The sequence below is a fragment of the Macaca nemestrina genome, chromosome 11 (genome assembly GCF_043159975.1).
Source record: "Macaca nemestrina isolate mMacNem1 chromosome 11, mMacNem.hap1, whole genome shotgun sequence".
Lineage (NCBI taxonomy): Eukaryota > Metazoa > Chordata > Mammalia > Primates > Cercopithecidae > Macaca > Macaca nemestrina.
Genome location: NC_092135.1, coordinates 21348384 through 21357356, shown reverse-complemented (window position 1 = coordinate 21357356; position 8973 = coordinate 21348384).

Sequence of the window (8973 nt, the reverse complement as noted above, 5' to 3'; positions counted from 1 at the left end):
AGGGCTCCACCAATAACATCAAGACCATTTAAATGCAGTTTTAAGTTCAACTTTTCTTTTTTTTTTTTTTTTTTTTGAGATGGAGTCTCGCTCTGTAGCCCAGGCTGGAGTGCTGTTTCACAATCTTGGCTCACTGCAACCTCTGCCTCCTGGATTCAAGGGATTCTTCTGTCTCAGCCTCCTGAGTAGCGGGGACTACAGATACACCACCACACCCTGCTAATTTTGTATTTTTTTAGTAGAGACAGGATTTCACCATATTGGCCAGGCTGGTCTCGAACTCCTGACTACATGATCTGCCCGCCTCGGCCTCCCAAAGTGCTGGGATTACAGGCGTGAGCCACCACGCCCGGCCCTCAACTTTTCTTTCATGGACTCTTAGGTAGTTGCAAGCTGCTCTAGGTTATCGTCCTTACAACTAATGTAGAGAAATGAGGGCACCTCTTTCTGTTTAGTTCTTGCGCAGCTCCCAGGAAGAACTCAGATTATACCAGCTAGAGTCACCTGTTCATCCCTGAACTTATCGCTGAGGCTAGGGGAACAGTGCTCTGATTAGAGGCTATTAGCCTTTCTTTGGAAAGAAGGTCAGTCACATTTCTTCCCAAACTGCATGGAACTACGTGGAATGGGCTCCCTCTCAAAAAAGCAGATTTGGTTATTAGATGAAGTGAGGAAGAGAAACCGTGTTGGGCAAAAGCTCTAGCTACCACAATTCACTGGCAAGTAAAGGCTTCACTTTCCTTCACGAGTTCTGAGGCTCCAGGGCTGAAACTTCCGAGCCTGCAGATTCCTTCCCCCTAGTCTTTTCCTCCTTCAGTCAGTGCTGGGGCTCTGGGATGCAACCCTGAGGAGTAAAGCACTTTCCTTCCAGCAAGTTCCATTGTAGTCCCCACCCATCCCAGGCCCACCCCCACAGACGGGGCTGAGCTGTTCTGTTGGTGTGCAATGTGGCCGTGTCATGCAATTGTGCAGCAGGAGACAGGGACCCATCCTTCCAGCCTGAGGCCATGCCCTCCAACCCATGGACTCATCTCTCCCTCTCACATGGGCTCTCCATCCCCCCTATTCTCACGCTGGATGTGTGTTGCTTCCTACTCAGATGCCATTTTTCAGCCGCTTATAACAGGCCTTTCCCTGTCACATGCTTAGTGTAAATCTAAGTATGCTAAGCTCATCAATCATGGTTCCACAGTGGAAATGAGAGATGGCCTCAATTCTCACTCATCATCAGGAAACTGGTAACCTGTGTGGAGAAGTCAGGTCCATTTATGAGAGGCTATGATCTGTAACAGACTAAATGACACATCTCCAGGTGCTCCTGCAGGGTGGACGGGGTGGGGGGATGGGCAGAGCCATTGAGTCCAGGTCAACACTGGGTCCTCTTCCCCACACATGGATTCTGACAACCACAATAACGCTGGGCACCTCAACTGCACAACTTTTAAATAGGACAAAGAGGTCTCAATTTTACATTCAGTGATAGGAGACCCTCCAAAAATACTTCCAAATCTCTGATAAAGAACCTGGTACATTGCTTATCAGAGTTTACAGTCATGACCTAAAATGCTCAAAAGGTTGATATAGTGCATGCCATCCAGGGGCTGCAAACTGGTGGTCTCCCGTTTGGGAGACATGCATGGTTGGGTTCTGGTAGTGCTTACAAATAAGGAAATTTCATCTTTAAAAAATCCAGAGTTCTCACTTATCTTGAAATGCAAAACATCTACCCAACCAGGGATGCAGTTCAGCATGGCAACCCTGAGCTGAGGCTGAAGCCGAGGCTGTTCCCCTTAGGCAGGTGTAAACTCACCAGTTCTCCACAGTCCCCACCCCTCCCTGTTGTCTTCCACTTACACTACCCACTGCCTCCTCACAGGCATTAGCATCTGCAGCTCCTGACTGCCCAGGCCTTTCATTTCACAGAGGAATCAAAAAAGATCCAAAGGGGTAGAAAGACTTGCCCCATTCAGAATGATATTCTATCTGTTCGTTGTTTTTGGTTTAGGGGAAAGGGGCTTCATATATGCTAACTTTTCTTCTTTTTAAAAATTATCATACAATAAATTATCATACAATAAAATTGACCTGGGTGGGTATATAGTTTTATGAATTTTAAAACATATATAGATTCAGGTAGTCATCACCACAATCAGGACACAGAACATCCAACACCAAAAAGGCTGTCCCTAGCTGCCCCTTTAGAGTCACTCCTTCCTACCCTCCCTAACCCCTGGCAACCACTGATCTGCTCTCCATCATGAGAGGTTCATCTTGCAAGCCTGCACTTGTAGATTTCTGTAGTCCTGTCAGGATGGATTTCTTCATTTGAAGTTCAGAGAGATTTTTTTTTTTTTTTCAGAGGTGGAACACTGGGGAGCCAGAGATGGCTCAAACTGGCTCGTGAGAGGTGATTGTAAAAGTTTCAGAAATTGTACCAGCTGGTTTTTAAACACAGCTGGTTATTAAACACAGCCATTAATAAATAAAAGCCATAAATACTCAAAAGTCCTCACTTGCTCCTTGTTACTGCATTTTGCTATTGTTTAAGTTTGTGAGGTTATTTGATCTGCCGTGTGTATGGGGGAAGTACTATATAAGGATGTGCAAGTGCATATCTCTTCCCAGCTTCGAGCTCAGTGACCTCATGTTGGTGACAATAAATCCATCATGACAGGACCATTTACACCACAGAAATCTGCAAGTGCTGGAGGGCCCCTCCCTCCCTGCCTCTTCCTTCCCTCCTTCCTTCTTTCGTTCCTTCCTTCCTTCCTTCCTTCCTTCCTTCCTTCCTTCCTCCCTCCCTCCCTTCCTTCCTTCTTTTTACCAGTCATCAAACATTTACTAGCATGCCACCAATGGGGAAAGTTAGAGCATAGGTCCTCCCAACAGAAGGGGCCCAACCACTGTCCTCATTTGGGCCATTGCCTCCCGCCAGCTTGTCTTATGGATTCAGGTTGGGTCAAAGCATATCTCCTTTTTGAGAGAAAGTGGGTGGCTAGACAAAGTGAAAACCTGACATACCACACTTGACCTAAAAGCTGCCAGAAGCAGTGTGGTACAGTGGGAACTGCCCTGAGCTGGCACGAAGATGCCAGGGTATTGCCCCGCCTTCTCCACAGAGGCTGTCTCCCCACAGGGACATGGAGCATGATTTTTTTTTTCCTATCTCCCCATCTTTTCCCTTAACATAAACCCTAGGAAGCCCTCTGTGGAGGCCAAAGCAACTCCATCTTGGATGCTAATCCGCCATGTTAACTTCTGATTAACCCCAATTTGGGGAAGGCCTCTAAGATTTCCAGTTTACCTATAGTTCCTTGTGTAGGATCGGTAATTCCCATAAGTCCTACCCTTAGGTCAAAACAACCCTGATGTTATGATACTCACCATAAACCCGGCCCTTAAGCAATTGTCCTACGCATTCTTTCCCTATGATATTTGAGCCTTGGGTCTAGGGGATAATGGCACAGAGATCCACTATCTTGTCTTGGCACCGCCACCAGAGGCAACACACGGCTTCTGTTCCTAAGTCCCTGTTAAATGTGTCTTTCTGAGAAACTGCATTTGTCTGCCTCTTTCTTCAGCCTCTCAGCTTCCTCAGACTTTAGGGGTAGGTTTGTATAGGCCTGCCTACCGCAGAGCACCCTCCTACTCGAACCCCACTTCTCATGGCTGGCCTCCTCCATGAAAGGAGGGGACTAGGTGGAACCAGTGTCCAGGTGGTGATCAACAGAACTCTGGGTTCAAAAACTCACCTCCAGGGATCACTAGGTAGAGACAGCAGGGATGAGGGGAGAGAGGCAGGGAGCTCTGGACCCCCCACCTCCTACTTCAACTAAAGCCGCTTCACTTGTGTGCTTCACTTTAATGTTTTATAGATGAGAAATCAAGGCAAGATTTCCTTTGAAAAAAGGTTCCTGTTGCTAAAATAAAAACTTCCTGAACACTGCTGGAAGAATCCCACATTTGGAAGATAGCAAAAGCCTCCTGACAGCTCTCCCGGCTTCGGGTCCTGCCTACTTCTTCCCACCTTGCTCCCTGTGGCTCCCACCCCCGGACACACAGCAGTTACAGCATTAAAATGCAAATCAGATCATGGCACTTTTCTCCTCCACACTCTCCAATAGCTTTCTGTAGCAGTCAGAAGGAAATCTGAAGTCTTCAACATGTCCTATAAAGTTCTGCAGGGCCTGGTCCCCGGCCCCTGTCTAACCTCACGGTCACCCTGTCTGACCTCCTTCTTCCCTCCACGCTGATCACAGCTGACCTCTGTTGTTCCTCACAGGCTCAAGCAAATTCCCACCCATTCCTCTGAGTGTCCACATGGCTTGCTCCCTCAAAGATCTATCCAAACGTCACCATTAGCAATCCCCCCAGCCCAAAATCCTCCTATCAAAACTAGTATCTTTCTCGCTTGAGCCCAGAAGGTGGAGGCTTCAGTGAGCTATGATCACGCCACCGCACTCCAGCCTGGGCCACAGAGCGAGACCCTGTCTCTTAAAAGAAAAAAAAAGAAAGAGAAAGAAAACTAATATCTTTCTCTATAACTCTCTCTCCCCCTTCACCTAAAATGTGAGTGTTTTGTGATTTAAAAACTAAGCCATATTCAACATGGATGAACCTGAGGGATATTAAGTGAAATGTTCAGGCACAGAAAGATAAATACGGCATGTTCTCATTCATATGCGGGAGCTTTTAAACAATGAGCTCATAGAAATAGAGCTCCAATAATTGTGATTATTAGAGGCTCTGAAGGATAGAGGGGAGGGAAGATAGGAAGAGGCTGGTTGAGGGATACAGTATTACAGCCAGACTGGAGGAATGAGTTCTAGTATTCTATACACTGCAGGATGACCATGACTAACAATAATTTAGTGTACATTTGCAAGGAACTAGAAGAGAGGATTTTAAATGTTCACAGCACAAAGAAATGATCAATGTTGCAGGTGATAGATGTGCTATTTACCTTGATTTGATCATTACACATTATGTACATGTATCGAAATATCACTCTGTATCCCACAAATATATACAATTATTACATGTCAACTAAAAATAGAAAGAAAAAGAGCAATGTTCCAAATAGGAAATATATTATTAAAATACACGACGATATGGTGCTTTTTAAAAAGTAAGCTGTGTTCGTTTTAGAAATGTAGACAATTTTAGAAATTAAAATTTAAAAATGAAAATAATCTGTTACCACAAACCCAGAGATAAACGACTAACATTTTGCTATATTTCTTTCTTTTTTATTATTTTTTAATAAAATTTTTATTTTGTAGAGACCAGGCTGGTCTCCAATTTTTGGGCTCAGCAATTCCCCTGCCTCAGCCTCCCAAAGTGCTGGGATTACAGGTATGAGTCACTGCACCCAACCTGTATTTCTTTCTAGTGGTTTCCTTTCCCTTGATTTTGGTCTTATTCTTTTTTAGTGTTAATCATGCAGAGCTTACACAATCAACTATATCTACAAAGTTTATTATGAGTAGCAGCAATCTCCTTACCCCTTCCATTTTTCCTATCCAGAGCCAACTACCTTCAATGACTTTTTTTTTTTTAATTTTCGTGGGTACACAGTAGGTATATTTCTGTGGGGTACCTAAGATGTTTTGATAACAGGCACACAATGCATAATAATCTCATCATGGAAAATGGAGTATTTATCCCCTCAGATATTTATCCTTTGTGTTACAAACAATTCAACTATACTCTTTTAGTTATTTTAAAATGTACAATTACATTAATATTGACTATATTACCCCTGTTGTGCTATTATATACGAGGTCTTATTCATTCTTTCTTATTCATTTTTTACCCATTAACCATCTCCACCTCCTCCCTATCCCCCTACTGCCCTTCTCAGCCTCTGGTAACCATCCTTCTACTCTCTATCCATGAGTTCAATTGTTTTGATTTTTAGATCCCACAAATAAGTGAGAACATGTGATGTTTGTCTGTGCCTGGCTTATTTTACTTAGCTTAATGACCTCCAATTCTATCCATGTTGCTGAAAAGACAGGCTGTCATTCCTTTTATGGCTGAATAGTACTCCGTTGTGTATATGTACCACATTTTCTTCATTCATTCATCTGTTGATAGACACTTAGGTTGCTTCCAAATCTTGGCAATTGTGAACAATGCTGCAGTGAACATGGGTGTGTGGATATCTCCTCGATATACTGATTTTCTTTCTTTTGGGAATACATCCAGCAGTGGGATTGCTGGCTCATATGGTAGCTCTATTTTTAGTTTTAGCTTTGTTTTAGTTTGGTTTGGGTTTTGATTTTGTTTGTTTGTTTGTTTGTTTTTTATTTGTTTGTTTTTGAGACAGGGTCTTGTTCTGTTGCCCAGACTGGAGTGCAATGGCATGATCTCCGCTTACTGTAACCTCCACTTTCCAGGCTCAAGGGATCCTCCCACTTCAGCCTCTCGAACAACTGGGACTTACAGGTGCATGCCATCATGCCCAGCTAATTTTTTGTATTTTTTGTAGAGACAGAGATTTCTGCATATTGTCCAGGTTCATCTTGAACTCCTGGACTCAACTGATCCGGTCACCTCGGCCTCCCAAAGTGCTGGGATTACAAGTGTGAGTCACCATGTCCAACCTATTTTTAGTTTTTTGAGGAACCTCCAAACTGTTCTCCATAGTGTTTGTAATTTACATTCCCACCAACAGTGGACAACGGTTCCCTTTCCTTCACATCCTCAGCAGCAGTTGTTATTGCCTACCTTTTGGATAAAAGTCATTTTAACTGGGGTGAGATAACATCTCATTATAGTTTTGATTTGCATTTCTCTGATGAATAATGATGCTGAGCACCTTTTCATATGCCTGTTTGCCATTACCTTCAATGACTTTAACTGATACTCTTCTTGTTGTTATTATTGCCTCCAAGTCTCTAAACAGGAGAAAAAAACTATAACGTTTAGGAATTATCTACTGATTTCTCAGTATGGAAACTGAGGGCTTTGATTCTCTTTCTTCTCTCTGCCCCTATCACACATGCACACACTTTTCATTCCTCTGTCCTCCTCATATATAATATTTTTGAATAAGTTAACATTCAGTGTTACATAATTATGACTATGCAAAGGCAGTCAATGAACCATATAGAATCCCATTATAACTTTTCCTTTCCAATTATTTCTGTTTTGCCTGGAGTTACTAATTTTACTGTTTCCTATTTGCTCAGAGTTCATTGTTCATATCAGCAATGAAACCAAATTTCACCATTTCCCCAAATCTTCTCAATATTTATTATACTTATTACATCCCCCATCATTTCAATTTCTTGCAGTGCTCTCCCAACTACACCTTCTGACATGGTGCAATCTAGAATGGCCACCCAATATGTCTGGTACATTGCTGACATCCTGGAATCTCTCTTCACCATCATCCTAAGGCTATTCTGTTTCCTGACTCTAGCATATTTATTTTTCTTGGTTTACTACAAGTATAAGCTCCAATAGCTTCCTGAGAAAGGCTGCATGGAAGACACATTTTTTGAGACATTGCACATCTGAAAATACTTTTCTTCTATGCTTACAGCTGATTTATAATTTGGCTGGAAGTTAGGCCTGAAAACATTTTCCTTCACAGTTTCAAAGGCATTACTCCATTGAATTTCTGCTCCCAAAGTTTCTATTGAGGACTGAAACCATTCTAATTAATGATCCTTTGTAAGTGGCATATTTCTGCCCTTTGCAAGGTTTTAAGCTCTTTCTTTAGTTCCATGTTCTGAAAGTACATTATGATATGAGCATAGGACTATTTTCACCCATCGTGTAATTATGATGAGTACATGGTGCCTGCTTTTCAGTCTGGAAACTCATATTTTTCCATTCTGGGAATTTTTCTTGAATTCTTTATTTGACCATCCCTTTCTCTTTTGTTCTCTTTTCTCTTTCTGAAATCTCTATTATTTAGACTTCCTGGACTGTTCCTCTCATTTTCTCATCTTTTCTCTCCTATGTTTCCATCTCTTTGTCTTTTCACTCTACTTTGGGGAAAGCTTCTTCAACTTTCCAATTCCTCTACTGAGTTTTTCACTTTTGCTGTTATAGTTTTAATTTCCAACTGCTCCTTTTAGTCCTCTGAATATTACTTTTTTTTAGCATCCAGTACTTATTTCATTGTTGCAATATCTCTTTTTTTTAATCTCTCTGGACATTTAATGATAATTTTCTCTCTCCCTCTCTCTTATAAATTTTCTTCTCCTTACATAATCTGTTTCTTCCAAGTTGCTTTTTTTTTTTTTCTGTTTATTTGGTTTTTGTTTTGTCTTTCCTGTTAGAACCTTTGTGCAGATGTCTAGTAATCCTTGGCCATCTGCTCATCTGAGGAACAGGGAACTAAAATGCTGATTGGCGATTGGTAGCTCTGAATGCCCAGGTGGGACTTCTTGAGAGAAGAGTTTCACTATATGACATGGTCACACCGCACCACTTGGTTGGAAAACCCCAATATTCATATCTTTGGATCTTTCTCTCTTGAGATGGTCAGACTCTTCAGAGAGGCTTCTCCAACCTCCTGCTGAAGGTTCCAGGCCTGGATGCCATCTTTCCTGGGGCATCCAGTCTGCATACACTCAATCCCCTTGTTTGTGTTCAGTCCTCCATTCTCAGCTGGGCCGGATGCCATCTCCAAAGAATAAAGCTCCACTCTCTGCAGGGGTGCAGGGAAAGAAGAGACTGTCTGGAGAGCTGACTGCTTCCTCAACAAACTCTCAACTGATCCTCTTTATTTCCTTCTCCCTTCACACACACACGCACACACACTCCACTCCAGATTCACCTGATGTCACCAATTCCTGTACTTCGGAATGTTTTCTCTTCTGCCCACTTAAGATGTAGTTTTCTCAAGTTTGCCTTCCTGCTCCCACCATTGTTACTGTTGACTTCTCTCCCCTTTGCCTCATCCATGAGTATTGCCTTTAAAAAGTACCTTTATTGGCATTCTGTGAGGTGTCA